This window comes from Schistosoma haematobium, chromosome 5 (genome assembly GCF_000699445.3).
Source record: "Schistosoma haematobium chromosome 5, whole genome shotgun sequence".
In the NCBI taxonomy this organism is placed as follows: Eukaryota; Metazoa; Platyhelminthes; class Trematoda; order Strigeidida; family Schistosomatidae; genus Schistosoma; species Schistosoma haematobium.
The window spans coordinates 15646032-15670781 of NC_067200.1; the positions used below are offsets into that span (position 1 = coordinate 15646032).

Genomic DNA, 24750 nt, shown 5'->3' on the forward strand with positions numbered 1-24750 from the left:
ATTATAAAATCTGACAATCCAAATAGAAGCTTGTGATTGCCACTGTGTTTAGATGGTTTAGTGGTTAATTTTGAAACTAAATTATTGCATTTATTTCATAAACTCCAGAAAATCATTCATCTGAAACGTTAATGTGTAGTTCATGTCACAGATTAACATCAGTTGCTATACTAATGAAAAACAAAGGAGCACTGAGTAACTGTTTTGTTTCATTATTGGACTTATCAATAGTATGTACCAATAACTTTGACAGTGATGGAACACAAAACGTTCAGTTTTTATGGAGAGCGTTTTGGTTTTAAGCAATAGAATCACAATCAAACGATATGTATCTTCTTCATCGTTAAATCCGCGATACACTGCGTTTAATCCCTACCGTAGCTGCTACTTTGACGTGGTGGTCAGGCTAGCCTATTGTGTTGACCCAAGCGAGCTATATTGGCTGGAGCACTTGTTCCTGTAGGTTCTACCATGCCAGGCAGGTCTATTGGAGAACGGCAAAACTAAAAGCCGCAACTCAGGGTTTGAGGGCGAAGTCGTACTGCTGACTGTAGAGGGGAGTAACAGCAGTAAGGTGTTTCCCTCCAACAACCAGCATCTTCAGCGATGCTGCATTCTCACAAGGAAGGGAAGGGTTAGAAAAGGTTGACCCTAAAAATATCACACCTCACCTTACCTCACGGATTTCCGTCTCCGGCGGTAAGGCCCTTTGAAGAACGGAGCTAACACGTCAAAAACCTCCCACGAAGAGGCCGTGCACGATCAGCCTCAAGGAGTTGACCTTTGGGCCCCACGGTTACGCTGCCAGATCGTTAAGACCAACACTAATCCCATTTCCTTTTCAAGTTCCTCAAGAAATACCCTTCCACGGTGTGGGGAGCCGGGAGGTGACACCAGCCCTCATACCCGTGTAACAGCACACTGGACCAAGTTGGTCACATTCAAATACTTCTTACACCTCCTAATAACTCTCTTATCTCCACAACTAACCCTCCTCACGTCCTTTTTCACCTTGCATCGCTAGGGCAAACGATTCGAGTACGCGAAACGTTATTCCTGGTCTCCTGAAACCACGCTCTAAACTACACGTAGGAGGTTTTAACGTACGAACACTGTGCCAAATAGGACAACAGGCTTCCTTAGCTAGGACTTTATAATCTCGCGCCATCGGTGTGTGCTGCGTCTCCGAAACGCGCATGCAGGATCCGAGTAGCGTCATTCATTTGACATTACCATGTCAAAACAAAAAACCAACTCGATTCACACTTCGAGTATCTGAAAGCCCAGATGCTGCTTCTCGCGGAATCGTCGGCGTAGGCATAGCATTGAGTCCTAGGGCAGAACTAGCTCTCTTAAACTGGATCCCATTAGACAGTCGTTTGTGCACTGTCCGACTAAATGGAAGAGTAAGGACTCAGAAGGATAAGGACAATCGTCGTTGCCTCTTCGTCGTCTCTGCCTATTCTCCCACTGACTGCAGCTCAGATGATGCAAAAGATGAGTTTTACAGAAAGCTCTCCGACCTTCTCCGAAAAGCTAGGCGTTCTGATGTAGTAATAATGGCTGGTGACTTTAATGCTCAAGTAGGTAAACTAAGCGATAGGGAAAGACACCCAGGTGGATCTTATGGTGTCGTGGCTCAGAGAACAGATAATGGCGACCGTCTGTTGCACCTATGCTCAGATAACCGCCTGTTTCTTGCAAACACTAACTTTGAGTATAAGGAAAAACATCTTTTAACATGGCGACCCCCTAATTCGTCCCAACGTTGGACCCAAATAGATCACATCGTTGTCAGCCACCGATGGAGGGGCTCAATAGAAGACTGTCGCTCATTCTGGAGCACATGCTTAGATTTAGATCATGCTCTAGTGCGAGCGCGTATTTGTCTGCGTCTCACTGGACGTAGGGAACCACGATGCAAGGAAACCTCTTAGGGTCCTACTTAATGATAGCCAAGCTAAGAACATATTTCAGGAACAATTAGAAAAACAGTTAAGTAGCCATGTAAGTGATGCCCACTCCAAGGCAACATGGAATTATATCCGAAAAGCTGTGTAAACAGCATTGATATCTGCTAGTACGGTAAACCATAGGTTAGGGAGAAACACTGGATCTCAACAGCATCTACTGCACTGATAGATGCTCGAAAACTCATTCCATCTGGCTCTGAACATAATGAAGAGCGGAGTCAGCTTAAGCGCAAGCTGATAAGAAGTTTACGCAATCATCGTGAACAGTGGTGGGTGGCGAAAGCAAGAGAGATGAAAAAGGCAATAGGTAATAACAGACAATTGTTCAGACTTGTTAATGAAACCGGTATTAGGAATCCAACTGTTAGCAAAACAATTTCAGAGAAAGATGGACATATTATACATTCTCAATTCAGGAGATTGGATCGATGGGCAGAACACTTTAGGGATCAGTTCAACTGGCCTTCAGCCACACTTCGATTTCCCACGATCTCCAGTCAACCTGAATAGCAAGTTAATTTAGGTCCTCCGCCTCTTTACGAAGTTGAAAAAGCCATAGGAAATCTGAAGCGAGGGAGAGCAGCAGGCCCTGACAGGTTCACTCCTGAGATTTTTAAGGATGGTGGTTCAGTATTAGCAGTCAGATTAACTGAGGTCTTAGGTAGAATTTGGGAACTGGACGTAATCCCATCTGACTGGTCTCAATCACTGATTGTGCCAGTCTATAAGAAAGGACAAAAGTCCTCTTGTGACAATCACAGAGGAATCAGTTTGGCTTATATAGTGTCTAAAATATTAGCTTCAATAATACTTCGACGCCTAACTAAAGCTCGTGAAGATCAGACTAGAGAAAATCAGTCTGATTTTCGACCTGGACGTTGTTGTATAGACCACATATTCACACTACGTCAGGCTCTAGAACACAGACACACATTCAGACGCCCCACAATGGTAGTATTTCTCGACCTTAAGGCAGCATTCGACTCTGTCGATCGTAAGGTTCTACGGCAGTGTTTGTCATTGAAAGGAGTACCAAAGAAGTACATTAATTTTGTAAAGGCTCTCTACTCGAACACAACTGGTCGAGTGAGAGCTTATGGCGAACTGTCATCAGAATTGATTACCTCAAGTGGTGTTCGTCAGGGCTATCCACTCTCTCCATTCTTGTTTAACTTTGTCATTGACGTACTTTTAGAGATAACACTTTCCTCATCTAAATTTCCAGGGGTTGAACTTCTACCAGGAGATTCACTTGTTGACTTGGAATATGCTGATGATATAGTTCTATTTGGTGAAGACGCTGACAAAATGCAGAGTCTTCTGACCACTCTAAGCAACAATGTAAGCATGTTCGGCATGCGATTCTCCCCTTCGAAATGCAAAATGTTGCTTCAGGATTGGGTTGCATTGACACTCGAACTAATGATAGGGAGTGAAGTAATTGAGCGTGTCGATCGCTTCACTTATCTTGGAAGTCTCATCAGCCTTTGTGGTCTGGTGTGTGACGAAATCTCAGCACGGATACAGAAGGCTCGACTAGCTTTTGCCAACATGCGTCATTCATGGCGTAGGCGAGATATCCGTCTATCAACCAAAGGACGGGTTTACTGTGCAGCAGTTCGTTCTGTCCTACTCTATGGCAGTGAAACATGGCCGGTAAGAGTAGATGATATTCGTAGGTTACTAGTATTTGATCATAGATGTCTTCGAAGCATTGCTCGTATATCCTGGGACCACCGAGTAAGTAATACAGTTGTTAGGAAACGGGTACTAGGTAAGGATGGCAAATCGATTGATGACGTAGTGAAACTTCATCAGTTGAGATGGCTGGGACACGTGTTACGTATGCCCAACCATCAACTGCCCCGACATACGATATTTTATGGTGTAGTAGTAGGTTGGAAGAAATTTAGCGGCGGCCATACCAAAACACGTCACAAACCCATGAAGTCACTGACAAGTGGACTGAGTCATGTTGGTAGGTGTAGACTACCTGTTTGGGGTCCGCGAGATGATAGCAACCGATGGTTAGAGACCTTGAATGACATGTCTCAAAATCGCTTGCAATGGTGTGAGCAGGTGTATCCATTCTTTGTGTTCTCCCAAATTCTAGTCTTCTGGATTCTCGTTGTCTTTTTTTCTCTTTCCAAATTTATTTCACTGGATTATACTCTTTCGATAACATCTTCAAACCCTAATCTTTCCGATTACTGTACCTCTGTGCGAATGTGGTATGGCAACTCGAACTGATGTACGTATGTACGAAGTTCTACGTCGTTACTGACTGACTGACACTGCGTTTTCTATCTACTGTATTGCATTCAGATCTGAACTCACCTAGTGATGAATTCCCATCAGAAAACCGCAGTTCATCTAGAAGTTAATTATCATCAAGTATGTGATAAACAACAAATCAGCTAGAGAATTCATTTATATTAAGAACCCCATGAAATCATCCATTTGATAAGAGTTAAAAGTTAATTGAGAAAGAAAAGAACATCCTCACGATAAATATTCGTTACAAAGTTGAAGTTACATAATCTAATTAATATCATAGAAAAACGTTTATGTATGATGTATATAAAGAGATAAAAATCTAATCAAAACAATGGAAAAACTCATAAATTAAAGAAACATTGTGTATAGTCAAGAGATCGAAAATCATTTATCGTGATAATAGTGATGATAATCATCATCGACCAATCATTATAAGTCAGATAAAAATTTAGATCTGAAATATAATTATCATCAATAGTTAAGAAATGCTACAATGAATAGATAACTGTCTACTTTCAAATTTGCCATTTTACCAGTGTTTATTGATCTGAAAGCTTTCTTCTTATTTTGATCAATATCATCGCCAATCAATCATGGATTTCTATTTGGTCATGGTATTCAACTAGAATCTAGTTGAAAGGTTTTAGTGAGGAATGGACTTAGTCTTAGGTTTCATTAGTCACAGATTGCTTTCAGTTAGAATATTATTGAAAACTATACAGCTGTTTCGTTCTAGTCTGTGGCTTCTCAGAAGGGAGCACCTGCTTAAAGGTCCTGGTTTCGGTCGCTGAAGGGGCTAAGAGTGATCGTACTGGTGGACTCTCATTATACACTAGATATTTAATAACCTGTTCCCAATACTCTCCTGAAAAGATCTTTATTTTGGAAAACTTATTATTACTTGCCTTCAACGTTTTTTGTGTTGTAGGTTTTCATCTACAATATGAACGCAATAGGATTTACTACTGAAATCTTTTTAGTTTCGAGACATCAACAATTAATTTCGGTTGAGAAGCATTTTCGTCAAAATCTATGTTGAATTAAAGAACAATAATGTCGTCAGACTTTAAACTAAAATTTGTGCTAGTTAGTGGTTGCCATAAGGCGTATTTGAACGTATGCCGTAACGGATGTATTCAGTTTTAAGAATCGATTAGTAAAAAGTTTAGGTCCAAGATTTCTGAAAGATTGCAGCAATTAACATTATTTCATTATATAATTACTCAAGTTACGCCTCGTAAAGAAGCATAGGTCGCCCACCAGTATTCTCCATCCAACTGTATCTTGGGTAATCATTTCCAGTTGTTTCCAGTTGCCATTCATCCTTTTCGTGTCTGCTTCCAATTCTTGGCGCAGTGTGTTATTTGGCCTTCTTCATTTCTTTTTCCCTTAAGGATTCCAAGTCAGAGCTTGCCTCGTGATGCAGTTTGGTGATTTCCTTAATGCATGTCCTATCCACCTCCAACATCTTTCCCTATTTTCCTCTTCATCTGAAGCCGGTTTGTTCTCTGCCATAGTAGGCTGATGCTGATGGCATCCTGCTAACGGACACTGAGCATCTTGCGTAGATAATTGTCGATAAATACTTGAACTTTTTGATGATATTTGTAGTGGTTCTTCAAAATTCAGCTCCGTACAGTACAACTGTCTTGATGTCCGTATTGAAGACTCTGACTTTGATGTTGGTTGACAGTTGTTTTGAGTTCCATATGTTCTTCAGTTGTAGGACTGCTGCACTTACTTTTCCAATCCTTGCCTTTACGTCTAAATCAGATCCTGTTTGTTCGTTGATGACGCTGATTAGGTACATGCAAGTCTCCACCTCTTCCAGAGATTCTCGATCAAGTGTGAATGGGTAGGTGTTCTCCGTGTTGTACTTCAGGACCTTGGTTTATCCCTTGTGTATGTCGAGGCCTACTGATGCAGAGTCTGGTGCTACTATTCTGCAGTGTAGTCCACCGTACGAATTCTGAGTGTCGTTGACGATCCTTCCAAGTACGTCGTGGTGTCGAAGAAGGTTCTATAATGTTCTCCTACCACACTAAATATAACCACATCGTTCATATTTGCATAATGAAAAAATTCAAAAGGTCAAGTAGCAAGTACCAGGAAATCAGTTGACATAATTTCAGATCGCCATCTGGTGTTTGCGAATTTGAAATTGAAGCCAAAGAAACACCGGACAACTAACAAAGCAGGATTATATGTCAACATTTTGATTTCACATATCCTTTTCACAGGGATCTTGGTAGTTTGTCGAAACTTACTATTCTTTGCAAGTAGCAGTATCGTAAAAACTGAAAAAAATAAGAGTCCTGATAGCCACTTGCTTGTGCAATGGGGTGAAGTTTAATTCACTTGTTATTGTTTTACTTGAATTTTCCTATTGATGTTTTAGGACTGAAATTGATCAGTCTCTTATTGACACATGTGCATACTGTGCGTATGCCTTGATATTGCCTTAATTTACAAGCATTATAAGCAAAGATGGATAGTGGCTAGCAGTGTATTGTATTTGATTTTTGAACACTTGTTATCTTATTATTCCAGTGGTGCGGAATTTATTTTAGTCTATCTGAGGCTATTTAAAGCCTTTGTTACCTTGGGAGGATCAGATGTTTCCCAAGTAACCTGAATGAGTGTGAGTTGTGTTACATTCGGGTACCACACAACCAAGTAACTAGACCCCTGACTTTCATGTATGTCTTTTCAATATTCCCTTATACTGTTCAATGTCACGCTGTTTAGTTTAGAATTCTGATTGAGTTATACCAATCATGTTGTACTGCAATCACTAGTTTTAATGCTTGGCATTAAATAATGAAAACGAAATGCATATTAGACATTAAAGAGGAAGAATGTATTTGTAAAATCTCAGCGAATGAATTTGAAGTAAATCTAACGTTTGATTATATTTCCTTGAAAAAGATTGGACAAGATTGCCAGGCGAAACGTTAGATTTACTTCAAATTCATTCACTGAGATTTTACAAATACATTCTTCCTCTTTAATGTCTCACATTAACTCGGCGCCAAATACTGTGAAACTATTCGATCAAATTTAGACGAAAGTTCTTATTTAGATGCATATAAGTATCCTGTTAATGAAGTGTGTTTTATGTACATAGAACAAGATTTCACCCGAAATCAGTTAATGGGTTAGATGTCTGAACATTCGAGTAGTTAATAAATAATTTAGAAAGTCTGGAAAGGCCATTGAATCTAAGGTTTCTATTTTCCATATTTAAAATACTATAAAACTGAAATTACGTTTAGTTACATCTTTTTCCCACACAACTGTAAACCTCCTATTTTATAATTTGACTACTTATGAGTAACTCATAATCACTTTCAAAAGTGTTGTCAAGATCAAACATGAATAGACCCCCTAATCACTTATAGGGATATAGCAACCTATCCTCTACTTTGATTGTCAGTTATATTATCAAAACATCCTTTGCTTTTTTCAAATAATCTACCTAAATAACCTTTGAAAATGAAGATAGTGATAAAATGTAAATACAGGTATACTGACTATCAAAATCGATTTACTTTTGACTGACTAGATTTGCAATTAACTCAGTCGATAGTTTCCAAATATTAGAATGGACAGACGATCATAGGCCACTTTCTAACCAAGAGACACACTATCCTTAAGTATGTGAGACCATTAACGTGCATATGTGACTTTGGGAGAGAGAACATGAGTAAATGCCAACTATCAGCCCATTAAGACGAGCCTGCATTTATACATGAAAGTAATCCTAACAGCACGACATATCTAATACATTACATCTAAAAACCTATTATCATAGTTGTGAAATTATTTCTGGACCCTTTGAATGCTCATTCGTTTACTGTTAGAAATTCACTCTTGAAATCACTATTTTATATTTACCTTTTTATATCATCAATTAATTTTATGTTCGTTCATCTTTGAGTAACATTATCATTATCTGTGTGCTTATGCCTTTCAGTCCACCACAAGTTATCGTCCTCATAAACGGTAACTGACTTTGGATAATCATCTTTTTGTTTGGAAAATAAACCCGGGATCGTAGACTACTATATTCTGATTCGGTTTTGTAAATATATCGTACTTACCTGGGAACCCAGAGAACCTAATTTTACATTAATAAGACGTATTGCATGTGAATAGCACTCAAAACTTCAGGAAAATTCAATAAAGGTGGCAAATATAAGATTTTTTAATATGCCTCGCTGATATCAATAAACTCTAACCATTTTTATTTTGACTTGTGATGGTTTGGTATAAATGCTTATCTCAATATGACAGATGTAATGTGGCTTTTAGTAGATGTGCCTAGATCTCGTAGTTGATATCCACTCTGGAATAAAGTACTAGGTTCAAACTATCGGGTAAACATCAACTCCAGGATGCAGATACATTCAGTTGATGAGTCCTAAGTACGACGAAATGGTCTTCTTGGATTCCCATGCATTTCATCTATTCCAGAATGCTGTAACCATCTATTACAGATCCTTAGTTCACCAAAGAGTTCAAAAATAAAGTTTGAAATAGTATAAAAATAAACTTGAATAAAATTTACTTGATCAAGTGAACGGGAATTACACTGGTTGTACTTTTCCAATCAGTATGTAGCTCGGATTTTACCAGTTCACGTTTCATTATAAGTGATGTCCTATTTAATCTTCTATCATAATTTGTGCATGGGATTTCCGGCAAAGTCGATCCAGATGTTGATCCTTTACTAAAAATCAGAATGGAAAGTTGATACCTGAGCTTCAGCTCAGCGAAGTAAATTTACTTATAATAATCACAGATGAGTTAGTTTGAATAACATGGTTCAGCGATCCTGGCTTTCATGATCGTCCAATGCTTGACTTGAAACCTCGAGCAACAAATATGAGAAAATGGGACAAATTCCTTACTTGGCTATTGATTTTTTGATAAAATCCCAACATAGTTACAATTTTTGGAACATAGAAATATATACGGATATTTGTCCGTAGCCATAGGTATAGACCAGAAGGTGGTATTCAACTCTACCAATGGAGAGTTCATATAGCAAATATTGATTTATCTATGGACTGTTATAAACGTAAATGATAATACTATTCTTATTGACATGAAAAATCTCTCTGCTGATTCGCTTGACAATGATAGGACTTTCAGAATGGTTTTCATCTTCCATGGAGTCATTAACTATCATTCTGAGCTGTATCGGAAAAGGTAAGATTTTTCCACTCTTTTACCTTCTCGTTTCATAAATTTTCTCTTTCTATGCCAATATGAATGATCGTAATTCCACTTGAAATCAATTTGTGGCAGCTTTCATACTGTATATATCTGTTTATCTATAAACATAACAGTTATTTCGTACGGTTGTATTAAAAAATGCATGATGTCTTTTATGAAGGAACACCGTGGATCAGTGATTTTTATAAATGTGTTCACTGGATCTTTTCTGTAAACTCAGACATGATTTTCAAACTGAAGCTCGTATTATTTTAAAACACAAATATATGAATGAAGAATATTCGTTTCAACAAATTCACTTCAGGTTCTGCAATCATATATCCAAGTTAATAATCCCCAAAGTGGTCAGGTCTAAGGCATAATACACAATTTAAAATTCCCAGTCATATATAATTGTCTTCTTTATTTATATTCACATCTTTATTATTATTATTATTATTATTACTATTATTATTATTATTATCGTGGATGCGCACTGCCGAAGATTCTCACAGTAGGACGAAACAGCCGTCCAGCGCTTTCAGGTTTTCCATGATGGTCTAGCTTCAATTGACTCATGATCTCAACTATTAAAATTTTATTTTAATTTACTATTCTAATTTCACATGCTATGATTTTAAACGATGTATTTTGCCGGATAAATTCTCAAAAAGTTGGCAGTTGTTATAATAATAATAATAATAAAGTGTGAATAAGACTGACTTAAGCTATGAACATTAATCGAATTACGCCAATATATAATAAAAATGACTAACTAATTAGACCAGAAGCTCGCCAAGGTAAAAGGAGCGGTTAGATATATATTTCATCTGAACGAAAAGCTCCGGCTTTTTGATTTATCAGTATAGGATTGTGGAGACTGTTGAGTTTAGACTGATATGAATGGATCAATGTTGGACCACCATTTGATTTGTGTTCATTTTCACAGTTTAATCTTATTCAAATGTTATTATCATTGTTATACTTGCTAACCTTTTTGAGAAATTTATTCAGCATCCACTCAACTCATACCACGTGATTTCTGATGTGTAGTTACACTACTCTCTCTCTCTCTCTCTCACCCATTTTCACCATATTTATTCTGATTATTCATTTCACAATTTCATTTAGCTTATTCCAGTTAATACTTCATGTTAGTCATCCCAACATTATTTTATTTTATATCATAAACAATCTTAAATTTGTGGGGCCCTTTATTTCGTCGTCATTTAGATCGGACGATGTTTGTTGACGAGCCCTCCACTTTAGTGGCCCGAGATCTGACTCCAAGTTGATCGTATGAATGTTTGTTATCGCCTATCCTCGTATATAACCATCGACTTAAATCGCGTACGTCAGTAACGCAATTAAATAAGTCAAATAACGAGAATGAACTTTTGAATACATATATTTTGAATATAAAGCGAATGGAATAGAACGAAGCAAAACGACGCGCAGTGGAGATGGCGAGTAAGCCAACGCCCCTTTAACCAAACGTTAATCAATAATTATAGCTACACAAAAATAAGTTACAGACATGTGATGAACGGGATAAGAAATGTGCACACACCTACGCTCATATAAAAACAGTCAAGATTGATAAGCGAATAATTAACAAGGTCAGAATGTGACTCAAATAGAATGAATAGATTGGTTTGTCCGAAAGCTAGAATAAGGCATATGGGCTTAACATAGTTACTGACACTACATAGCCCCCTTGTAGAAAATAGCACATTTGAAAAAAATGTCTGTTTTCGAAAATAAACTGAAGTGATATGCGGACAGTGTTGACAATACGTAGAGAAAAAAAAGTACTACACCCAATAAAGTACCGTGTCACATGAGGGGTGTGTATTGTACGAAAGTGTCATACCTTTGTAAAAGAATAAATGAACATCGTAACGGCGCGGACAAAAATGGATGAGCGTACATAAAATTAACATGTACTAATGTTGTGACTATCTGAACGATAAAGTAACACGTTCCTATGAGCGATTCAAAATATCGTGAAAACAGTAATAAATCGTTTGTGGGTATGACAGAGAAATAAATCGTGAAAATAAGTAGAGTGGATGACAGAAATTGGTCTGTGATGCTGACAGAATAGTGAAATACGAACATGGTCTGATGAGCCGCAGTAGAGTAAATAGCATCGATTAACGATGAGTGGATTCGGATTTAAATGCGTAGAGTTCCCGATTGTAGGATAAGAATAGTCAAGCCGTGAAATAATAACTGCATCGACGGGTGATATTCGTTGCTGTACTGCAATTGATAATAATCATAAAATATGAAGTCAGTATACGTTGTCGTTTGCGTTATGACACATGCATTGAGTTATCGTTAAATATGTATTAATAGAATGACCAGAGGAACAGAATATTGACTGAAGAGACGAGATACGTAGAGTCGTATTCCTTTTTGGTCATGAGGCCTCGACTGGTTTGTGTGGTTTGAGGGAGATGCGCTCGACCTCGTTTGTTACAAAACCATACTAAGGCATGATGAAAATACCAATACATGTGGTTAGTGATGGAAGCGAGTGAGACTGACTTGGATGTGACGAACAAGAGTGTATCTTTGAGAGACCAGCTCTAGACTCTATGTTCTGGTATATACAGTGCGATGGGAATAGAATAGTAATTGCAGTACTCGAATAATGTTATTGGTTGATGAATGATGCAGCATGTGGTTTATGTTTAAGTTGTATTAAATCATATGTATGAATTTATTATTGCTGAATTCATTTACAATTATGATGTATTCGTTAGAGAAGAGTGAAGTTTTATAACTCAAAAATATATGAACTAATTTAACGTATATTATACTTGTATTGTTTCATAAATAATACTTTGGAAATTTTTTAAAAGTAAATAATCAACTGTGATCATATTTAACTAAAATGTTGAAATTTCTTTAAAAAAGAAGTTGGCTCGGATAAAAGAGAATAGATTACTTTAAATATAAACAAACTGAAATTGATTAATATTAAGTGACTGATCAATGAGATGTGGATATCGAATGGAAAAGCTTCGTGATGCTTATGATTGTGACACTATGTGGTACTTAGTTGAATCGCTTAGGGATCATAGATTCCATTAATACTGTAGATTACTTTGCTGATGAATACTAACCAGAATGAAACTTGCGTTAAAGGCCTCATACATATTACATCCGGTCACCCAACATAGAACAAAAAGGGCACCGCAATCTCAGATCAGTTGTGTTAGTAGTAGTATTATAAAGTGATGGGTGGAGTTTGATTAGCAGTTAGGACTAAAGTAATATACACTGCCATCTATTTAGTGATCGATCACTGTAAACATCTTACCTCCAATGGACATCATTCTCAGTCTAAATAACTCAGTAGTAAAGTCGTGAAGTGAATTGTCTCTTATTCTGAAGATGTGGAAACAATTACTAGTCGTTTAATGCAGTGGTTTATGAAGATTAGTTCAATCCGAAAACATCATCTTGTTTCAAGACTCCTCAGAAGTAGGCACTCACTATCTAACTCATGATAAAACTTGGGTTGCGTAGCAAGTATTTTACCTTCAAACCACTGAGTTAGAATATAGTGGTTAATACTTCTAACATTTTATGATCTTTTTTTCCCAAAATGCTATTGATTGCTCAAGTATGAATTCGCTTACTCGATTTGGAGTTATGATTTGAATTTATACGTGACGGTCAGTGATTCTGTCTGGTTAATGAAATCTAACCTGTAACCTATTAGCTGAAGGTCAGGTTTTTACTCTTTAGATAACCAGTAGACTTAAGTGATGTATATTTAAAAACATTTCATTATTTGGCAATCTTCGAATATTTCATTCCATTTATTCATATCTTAACTCCGCCTGTAGCTCTTCCAGAGTTACTGCCGGTCCCAAGCCCGAGTAAAGGAGGAGGGTTGGGCATGGGGTTAGCGTCCCCATCCCGTAGAAAACTAACTCGCTAAAAAACGCTTACCAGAAAAAAATAATTCAAATCATTTTAACTCTGCCCTGGGAGTTAAAAGGTCTTCATTTAGAAGAATTATGACGCTTCATGGTGAAAGCCGAATTCCTTCGGAAGCCACGAGGCCGATGCCCCTTCTAACAACCAGAGCAAAAATTTTTATAGGTACATGGAACGTTCGAACAATGTGGGAGACCGGGAAGACAAGTCAAATAGCAACGGAAATGAGGAGATACAACTTAGCAGTACTGGGAATCAGCGAAACCCACTGGACCCAAGCTGGACAACAAAGGCTAAATACGGGAGAGATGCTACTATACTCGGGTCATGAAAAGGAAAATGCTCCGCACACTCAGGGAGTTGCTCTAATGCTGTCCAAAGTAGCACGAAATGCACTTGTAGGATGAGAATCTCACGGACCAAGAATCATCAAAGCATCATTCAAAACAAAGTAGGAGGCGATCAGAATGAATATTATCCAATGTTATGCACCCACCGATGATAGCAACGACGACATTGGAGATCAATTCTACGAGCGGCTGCAGTCAATCATAGAGAAGTGCCCATTCTGATGGGAGATCTAAATGCCAATGTTGGGATAGACAACATCGGATATGAAAGTATCATGGGACGACATGGATTGGGTGAGAGAAACGAAAATGGAGAAAGATTTGCAAATCTGTGTGCATTCAACAAATCGGTCATAGGAGGCACAATATTTCCACATAAACATATACACAAAGCTACATGGATCTCACCGGACCACACTACAGAGAACCAGATAGATCATATCTGCATCAATAAAAAATTCGGAAGGACAATGGAAGATGTGAGAACCAGGAGAGGTGCTGACGTAGCTTCAGATCACCACCTAGTTGTAGCCAATTTAAAACTGAAGCTAAAGAAAAACTGGACAAACAGCACCACAAAGGTTCAATACAGCCTTCCTTCGAGATACTAAAAGACTCAACGAATTCAAGATAGCTCTCAACAACAGGTTCCAAGCCTCACAAGATCTACTGAAGGAAGAAGAAACCACTATAGAGGACAACTGGAAAGGTATCAAAGAAGCATTAACTTCAACGTGTCAGGAGGTTCTGGGCCTAAAGAAACACCATCATAAAGAATGGATTTCTATGGAAACCCTGGAAAAGATTCAAGAAAGGAAAAACAAGAAGACAGCAATTGACAACAGCCGAACACGAGCAGAGAAAGTCCAAGCACAAGCTGAATACATAGAAGCAAACAAACAAGTGAAGAGGAGCATTAGAGCCGACAAGAAGAAATACGTGGAAGAACTAGCAACGACGGCAGAAAAAGCTGCAAGGGAAGGAAATATGAAACAGCTTCACGATACAACGAAGAAACTAGCAGGGAAATACAGTAAACCAGAGAGGCCGTTCAAGGACAAAGAAGGCAGGCCAATCACTGAAATTCAACAACAGCGGAACAGATGGGTAGAATATTTCGAGGAACTCCTGAATAGGCCGGCTCCAATGAATCCACCGGACATCGAAGCAGCGCACACAGGTCTTCCTATAGATGTCAACCCATCAACGACGGAAGAAATTAGAATGGCCGTCAGACAAATCAAGAACGGGAAAGCAGCAGGACCCGACAACATACCAGCTGAAGCACTAAAATCAGATATCAAAGTAACTACAAACATGCTCCACCTTCTATTCAAAAAGATTTGGGAGGAGGAACAAGTGCCGATGGACTGGAAAGAAGGACACCTCGTCAAGATTCCAAAGAAAGGAGATCTGAGCAGATGTGAAAACTACAGAGGCATTACACTACTGTCAATACCAGGGAAAGTCGTCAACAGAGTGTTGCTGAACCGGATGAAGGATGCAGTAGACGCCCAACTTCGAGATCAACAAGCTGGATTCCGTAAGCATCGGTCGTACACAGACCGAATTGTGACACCACGGATCATCGCCGAACAATCAATTGAGTGGAACTCGTTACTGTACATCAACTTCATTGATTATGAAAAGGCATTTGACAGTGTAGATAGGAGGACATTATGGAAACTTCTTCGACACTACGGAGTTCCTGGGCAGATTTTCAATATTATACGGAACTCATACGACGGACTACAGTGCAAAGTAGTGCATGGAGGACAGCTGACAGATGCATTCCAAGTAAGGACCGGAGTCAGACAAGGCTGTTTACTCTCTCCCTTCCTCTTTCTTCTGGTGGTCGACTGGATTATGAAGACCTCGACATCTGAGGGAAAACACGAAATACAATGGACAGCTCAGAATCAATTAGACGATTTGGACTTCGCAGATGACCGGGCCCTCCTACCGCATACACATGAACAAATGCAGATAAAGACAGCCAATGTAGCAGCAGTATCTGCATCAGTAAGCCTCAGCATACCAAGGTCCTCAAATACAACGCGGAGAACAGCAATCCAACCACCCTTGATGGCGAAAATCTGGAAGATGTAGAGTCCTTCACATACCTAGGAAGCATCATCGATCAACAAGGAGGTTCAGATGCAGACGTAAAGGCGAGGATCGGCAAAGCAAGGGTCGCATTCCTACAATTGAAGAACATATGGAACTCAAAACAACTTTCAACCAATATCAAAGTGAGAATCCTCAATACGAATGTCAAGGCAGTTCTACTGTACGGAGCTGAAACTTGGAGAACTACAACAACCATCATCAAGAAGGTGCAAGTATTTATAAATAGTTGTCCATGCAAGATACTCAACATCCATTGGCCGGAGACCATCAGCAACAGCCTTTTGTAGGAGAGAACAAACCAGCTTCCAACTGAAGAGGAAATAAGGAAAAGACGATGGAAATGGATAGGACATACATTACGGAAATCGTCAAACTGCATCACGAGGCAAGCCATAACTTGGAATTCTGAAGGAAGGCGGAAAACAGGAAGGCCAAAGAACACATTACATCGGGAAATAAAAGCAGATATGGAAAGGATGAGTAAGAACTGGAAGGAGCTGGAAAGGATTGCCCAGGACAGGGTTGGATGGCAAATGCTGGTGAGCGGCCTATGTTCCTTCACGAGGAGTAACAGGCGTAAGTAAGTAAGTAATTCATATCTTACCTACTGTGTATCTAACCCCAATTTATATTTCCACAATAGGAGGTAAATAACCAGTGTTCACTGATTTAAATAGGTCATTGTGAAAAAATAATCGACAATATTATCATGATTTAACAGAGATATAGATTTACTTGACATTTAATGTTTGATCATAGAAATTGAATTATCCATAAGAACTCAGTAAAATGTTAACATTAATTTACAAGAGGACAATATCACATTGAATATATAGTCGTTTTTCTTTGTTTATCTAAAGATGCAGTAAATTTTTGTTGTTACGATTAAATTATTCATATATGGAGAGGTGATCATAATATATTACTAGTGACCAGTTTTATTGAAATAATAACAATCATTTGTTCATAGGTTTTCCAAGTACCTATAATATTTAAAAAGTTATTCCAAATTTCATATTTAATGTTTGACAGTTAAATATGGACAAGAAGCTTCAGATACCTAGATTTAATGCTTATTCAGGTTTATCTCGTTAAGAAGTGTTAGCAGTATTAAAGAAATTCATGTTAAAGTATATTAGGATTCAAGTGTTTAGGTCTAAGTCATCTGTATTCTCCTTGATTTGAGTGGACGAACACAAGGTAGTATAGTAAGTGATGCGTTAACTGACATAACCAACGCAAATAAGAGAATATTAGCAAGTTGTTTTCATTGAAGTGCACACCTATAGCAAAATAATCAGTAATATGAATAGTTGTTAGAGGACGAACGGTTTCCAAAGGACTAAGTGATAATCAGGTATTTTTAAAATTGAAAATGAATGCATAAATAACGTACCATTTAGTTAAACAGCGATTTTATATAATTATAAATAGTTAATAGTTAAATTAAATGTAAATGCATACAAATATCTTGTTTACTACTTATTAGCACGAAGTGACGAACCTTTGCAAATCAAGAAGCACTGGTTAGTTATTTCTTGTTAGTTTGACGATAGTGTATATTTACAAACTCCCTTATTTGAACGTCAGTTCATAGGACCTACATAATCCACAGCAAACACGCTAAGATTTAGTCACTTGGTCGAAAATCTGGTGGTTTACATGTTTCGATTTCAATCAATTCATGATATATAGTGTGACTATCATCCAACTTCGCTGTAGACTCTTCAAGTCACTTCTAATTAGACTGAATCCATGGACAATGAATTTTTATTGAAAAATTGTGAAATCCAGTTCGAAGTTATTCACAGGTACAGGCAGATATAATTAAGAATTATATTAGTTTGGTGTGTGAAGACTGTATAATTTGCGGTGTATTATTTTTTATGATCATGAACTGATGCTAACTAAGGAACTATTGACTACTAAGAAGCATGAGATAGTTATTTTATTCTAGTCTGTAAGTTTTAAAAAATCCAATCATTGATTCATTCATGTTTGTAATATATATATATATATATATATATATATATATATATATATATATATATATATATATATATATATATATATATATATATATATAATACTTATTTAATTGCTTATTTGAATACACAAATATTGGTACAAAGGGGCAACAAATACATATGCCACACAATAACAATGAGAATGTAAAGTGTGTATAAGAAAAAGGAGAACAATAACAAACATAAATTCGTGCATAATAGTGAAATAATAATAATAATAATAATAATAATAATAATAGTGGGAGAAGTAGATCAGTTGGCAAAGGTACGACCAGAAAGAATTCTTTCAGTTGAAGAAGTTACGTCCATTTTTCATGAAGTGAAATAAAGTTACAGCAGGATCGCCACTGGCTCCTATTCTGAGCCATATCTGATAACGCCTCTAGCCACTGTGTAGGACCATCTCTAGGATTCCAACCAGGGAGTCGTAAAGGACCAACAGAAGCCAGTCCCGTACAGCTTTATTTCATACCACGACACCATGTCATACATTGACCACCTCTCCGCTTTTTCTAAACGGTCCAAGCGTTGATGAATAATGCACAGCAAGGGATTCTTTGATATTCGTAGAACATGTTCAAGCCACCGAAGTCGATGTTTCAAAGTAGTGACACCAATTGAATTATCGTCTCGGTACTCGGACACACGATGCTGAACCTCTGCACTACTAACATGGTATTGCCACTGGATGTCAGTAATTCTTCGGAGACAACGATGGTCAAACACAAAGAATCGTCTAACATCCTCAACTTGGAGAGGCCATGTTTCGCAAGCATAAAGAAAAACTGCTCTCACCGACACGTTGTAGATCCGACCATTTACAGCCAGACTGACATCACGGAGGCGCCAAAGATGACCCAGATTGACATAAACCGCTCCAGCTTTCATTACACGTGAATAGATCTCATCACTCACGCCACCACCAGCACTTCTGAAGTGATAAATCTTGTCGATTGAAGGCTACTTGTTATATCTGGTCGTCGCTGATTGTTGTATGGGAATCACTTATCACTCATACTCAAAAAACGAGGAACCACAGCAATCCCCACGATGCGAATGTAAGAACACAAAAACTGATCCAATTGGAGATTCATAATCTTCAAAACACGACGACGACTACCCTAGTCGAAAATACACTCATTTATATATTGATTGTACATACATTTTGATTAATAATTAAGATGAAACCAAATATACGAAAAACACTTTAAATTCTAACAAATCATATGCAGAGTAAAGTTCATGTTAACTCAATACAAGAATAATGTATTTTATACAGAATAAAAGATCACACTAGAAAAGAAAACATATTACACTAAGTAATCATCACATTGAATTAAAACGGAAGTAACGTTCAGTAACAGTCATGATGAGTAAATCAATCAAATTTTGACTTTTATTCCCGTCATATAATGCAGCCACCCAGATACACGAAGTTCTCAACTACTTCTATCTGCTTACCATTCAGGGTGAGTACAGGGTTAGAATCCTGCCAGTCTTGTAGAAGTACTTTACACTTCGAAGGTACAAAGCACATACCGTACCTACGGACACTAATTGCCAACTGATTAAGTGCGGATTGCATGCCTTGGGTATTATCGCACAGTAAGACAATATCATCTGTATACTCAAGATCGAAAAGTCTTTCTCCAGGCAACAGATCCACGCCGCCATTACTTACATCCATCAGAGCTGTTTCCAGAACGCCGTCGATAGCAAAGTTGAAGAGGATTGATGAGATTGGACAACCCTGTCTAACCCCACTGCTTGAATGGAACAATGGAGAAAGGTGGTTGTGTGTCCTCACTTTGCCTAAGGCGTCTGTATATGGGGCTTTTAAGATTTTGATAAACTTCCCACGCACACACTTCTTCAACAGATAATCCCATAGAACAATCCCGTCCAACGAATCGAAGGCAGCCCTAATGTCAAGAAACATTACGATTGTTGGTCTGAGATAAGTATGACGGTGTTCTAACATTTGGTGGAGGGTGGAGATATGATCAATACATCCTCGATTAGAACGAAAGCCAGCCTGCTTCTTGTGAGTCAATCTTTCTCGGGTTTTGAACAACCTACGAAATATGACGGAACCCAATAGCTTGAATGCAATCGGAAGTAGACTTATCCCCGATAGTTGTTACAGGAACAACGTGAACCCTTTTAAAGATAGGGACAACTATCGACTCCCTCCATAATGCTGGAACACTCTCTAACTGCCAAACTTTTGTAAACAACTCAGTCAGTTCCTGAATGAGAAAGTCACCACAATCTCTAAATAGGGTCGGAGGTAAGTCATCTGGGTCTGGTGATTTGTAGCCATTCAAGAGTTGGAGTTCCTTGAGGACTTCTGCCTCGTTTGGTGGATGAGTCATCACAGCCCATGTAGGGTAGGATAGTCTGATTAATGTTGCTAGGGTACCAGACCAGTTGAACTGCCCCTCGAAAAATTTGCCCATCGTTCAAGACGTCTATAGATGCTATTGATTGGCATCCCTTCATCTTCACAGATTGTTTCGCTCAAACCAAACTTTTTGCAGCCTGTGAGTAGGAAGAGCTTACGCAGTGACCAGATGCAGCTGCTGCTTCCAACTCATCAGCACGCTCCGAACACCAGGCTTGTCGGTCCTTACACAAGCTTCGCCCAATTTCATCACGTAACAGTCTTCGTATATAGTCAAACTTACAATCACCCGGAGTAGACTAATGTGCTTCAATGAGTTATAAGGAGCCAGAAGAAACCTCGTGCTTATAAGCGGGACGTTTCGCGAAGCCGAATGCGATTTCACCCGCCATTTTCATGGCGTCATGCAATTGCAAACAATGCTCATCTATACTTTTCGGTGGAATGGTAACTAACATTGATCCTAGCGCGGTTTGATATCTAACTGTAACAGAAGCTGCAACCAATTTAATGAGGTCGATCCGTTTAGGACAATGAACTTGTTGATCACTGAAACGTAAGGTAAGATTAGCGCAAACATGGGCACGATCAGAACCCAGATAGGTACTCCAAAAGGAGCGACAGTCTTGTACACAACCACACCAGTAGTAGCTGATCACGGTGTGATCAATCTGAGTCCAGGCTTAAGATACAGAGTGAGAACGCCAGGTAACAAATAGGCGATTACTGTGCCGGTAGTTAGTGCTAGCCAGAAACACGTCGTAGTCTGCGCACAGTTGCAGTAGATGGTCCCCGTTATCTGACTGGCGACCAACAAGTCCAGATCGGCCACCTAAATAACTGTCTTCTGTGCCTAGACGCCCGAACTGAGCATTCTCCGGCTAGTACTTCAATACCTGTCGAGCGCACTTTCTGTAGAAGAACTGTCAACTGGTGGCAAAACTCACCCTTGATCGCATCCGAGCTGCAAAACATAGTGTACAATAGGCTTCCCGTCATTCCAAATGTTAAAGTAATTTCAGCATGAAATAATCGAACAAATTCAAATAACGGCAAATTTTGTAGTAATAAAACATATGATGGATTAGACGCAGGTGGTTTTCTTGATGTTATATAACGTATCTTTTTTGAAAAGCAGATGACAATTTACGCTAATTATTATGAACTCTTTATTTACATAATATATTTTTTATTACACCACGTGGTTAGTTGATATATGTTCGCCCAGATAAATCTTCCTTCCTATCCGTAAAAAGTGATGGGATGAGTTTTGATAAAAATTGGAAATATCATAAACAATAATAAACTATCAGGTAAACAGTAAAGTTTTGATGGAATGTTTTCTGACAAAAGTAATAATAAGCAACTGTTATGTTTTACTGATTAGCCGTAAAACGTAAAACGAATATCTATACTAGATTCCCTCCCAGTGTCTATTCTACAGGACTTCAACACAACTCAGATCAAGAACACGTGATTAGCCTGACTAGAACGTAAATATATTTCCACACCAAAAACCCGACACAATCCAACAACAATGAACATTCAATAATAATAATAATAATAATAATAATAATAATAATAATAATAATAATAATAATGATAATAATAATAATAATAGTGGGAGAAGTAGATCAGTTGGCAAAGGTACGACCAGAAAGAATTCTTTCAGTTGAAGAAGTTACGTCCATTTTTCATGAAGTGAAATAAAGTTACAGCAGGATCGCCACTGGCTCCTATTCTGAGCCATATCTGATAACGCCTCTAGCCACTGTGTAGGACCATCTCTAGGATTCCAACCAGGGAGTCGTAAAGGACCAACAGAAGCCAGTCCCGTACAGCTTTATTTCATACCACGACACCATGTCATACATTGACCACCTCTCCGCTTTTTCTAAACGGTCCAAGCGTTGATGAATAATGCACAGCAAGGGATTCTTTGATATTCGTAGAACATGTTCAAGCCACCGAAGTCGATGTTTCAAAGTAGTGACACCAATTGAATTATCGTCTCGGTACTCGGACACACGATGCTGAACCTCTGCACTACTAACATGGTATTGCCACTGGATGTCAGTAATTCTTCGGAGACAACGATGGTCAAACACAAAGAATCGTCTAACATCCTCAACTTGGAGAGGCCATGTTTCGCAAGCATAAAGAAAAACTGCTCTCACCGACACGTTGTAGATCCGACCATTTACAGCCAGACTGACATCACGGAGGCGCCAAAGATGACCCAGATTGACATAAACCGCTCCAGCTTTCATTACACGTGAATAGATCTCATCACTCACGCCACCACCAGCACTTCTGAAGTGATAAATCTTGTCGATTGAAGGCTACTTGTTATATCTGGTCGTCGCTGATTGTTGTATGGGAATCACTTATCACTCATACTCAAAAAACGAGGAACCACAGCAATCCCCACGATGCGAATGTAAGAACACAAAAACTGATCCAATTGGAGATTCATAATCTTCAAAACACGACGACGACTACCCTAGTCGAAAATACACTCATTTATATATTGATTGTACATACATTTTGATTAATAATTAAGATGAAACCAAATATACGAAAAACACTTTAAATTCTAACAAATCATATGCAGAGTAAAGTTCATGTTAACTCAATACAAGAATAATGTATTTTATACAGAATAAAAGATCACACTAGAAAAGAAAACATATTACACTAAGTAATCATCACATTGAATTAAAACGGAAGTAACGTTCAGTAACAGTCATGATGAGTAAATCAATCAAATTTTGACTTTTATTCCCGTCATATAATGCAGCCACCCAGATACACGAAGTTCTCAACTACTTCTATCTGCTTACCATTCAGGGTGAGTACAGGGTTAGAATCCTGCCAGTCTTGTAGAAGTACTTTACACTTCGAAGGTACAAAGCACATACCGTACCTACGGACACTAATTGCCAACTGATTAAGTGCGGATTGCATGCCTTGGGTATTATCGCACAGTAAGACAATATCATCTGTATACTCAAGATCGAAAAGTCTTTCTCCAGGCAACAGATCCACGCCGCCATTACTTACATCCATCAGAGCTGTTTCCAGAACGCCGTCGATAGCAAAGTTGAAGAGGATTGATGAGATTGGACAACCCTGTCTAACCCCACTGCTTGAATGGAACAATGGAGAAAGGTGGTTGTGTGTCCTCACTTTGCCTAAGGCGTCTGTATATGGGGCTTTTAAGATTTTGATAAACTTCCCACGCACACACTTCTTCAACAGATAATCCCATAGAACAATCCCGTCCAACGAATCGAAGGCAGCCCTAATGTCAAGAAACATTACGATTGTTGGTCTGAGATAAGTATGACGGTGTTCTAACATTTGGTGGAGGGTGGAGATATGATCAATACATCCTCGATTAGAACGAAAGCCAGCCTGCTTCTTGTGAGTCAATCTTTCTCGGGTTTTGAACAACCTACGAAATATGACGGAACCCAATAGCTTGAATGCAATCGGAAGTAGACTTATCCCCGATAGTTGTTACAGGAACAACGTGAACCCTTTTAAAGATAGGGACAACTATCGACTCCCTCCATAATGCTGGAACACTCTCTAACTGCCAAACTTTTGTAAACAACTCAGTCAGTTCCTGAATGAGAAAGTCACCACAATCTCTAAATAGGGTCGGAGGTAAGTCATCTGGGTCTGGTGATTTGTAGCCATTCAAGAGTTGGAGTTCCTTGAGGACTTCTGCCTCGTTTGGTGGATGAGTCATCACAGCCCATGTAGGGTAGGATAGTCTGATTAATGTTGCTAGGGTACCAGACCAGTTGAACTGCCCCTCGAAAAATTTGCCCATCGTTCAAGACGTCTATAGATGCTATTGATTGGCATCCCTTCATCTTCACAGATTGTTTCGCTCAAACCAAACTTTTGCAGCCTGTGAGTAGGAAGAGCTTACGCAGTGACCAGATGCAGCTGCTGCTTCCAACTCATCAGCACGCTCCGAACACCAGGCTTGTCGGTCCTTACACAAGCTTCGCCCAATTTCATCACGTAACAGTCTTCGTATATAGTCAAACTTACAATCACCCGGAGTAGACTAATGTGCTTCAATGAGTTATAAGGAGCCAGAAGAAACCTCGTGCTTATAAGCGGGACGTTTCGCGAAGCCGAATGCGATTTCACCCGCCATTTTCATGGCGTCATGCAATTGCAAACAATGCTCATCTATACTTTTCGGTGGAATGGTAACTAACATTGATCCTAGCGCGGTTTGATATCTAACTGTAACAGAAGCTGCAACCAATTTAATGAGGTCGATCCGTTTAGGACAATGAACTTGTTGATCACTGAAACGTAAGGTAAGATTAGCGCAAACATGGGCACGATCAGAACCCAGATAGGTACTCCAAAAGGAGCGACAGTCT

The 24750-nt window shown here is 38.6% G+C and overlaps 1 protein-coding gene across 1 annotated transcript in view; it reads right to left on the minus strand.

Moving 5' to 3' along the window:
- Nucleotides 1-20179: 20179 nt before the first annotated feature.
- RAPGEF2_2 (Rap guanine nucleotide exchange factor 2) overlaps nucleotides 20180-24750 on the minus strand; it is a 126431-nt gene continuing 121860 nt past the window's right edge. Inside the window, exon 30 of the mRNA XM_051217570.1 lies at nucleotides 20180-21939. The gene's annotated coding sequence lies outside the window, so the exon portion shown is untranslated. The remainder of the gene's footprint in view (nucleotides 21940-24750) is intronic.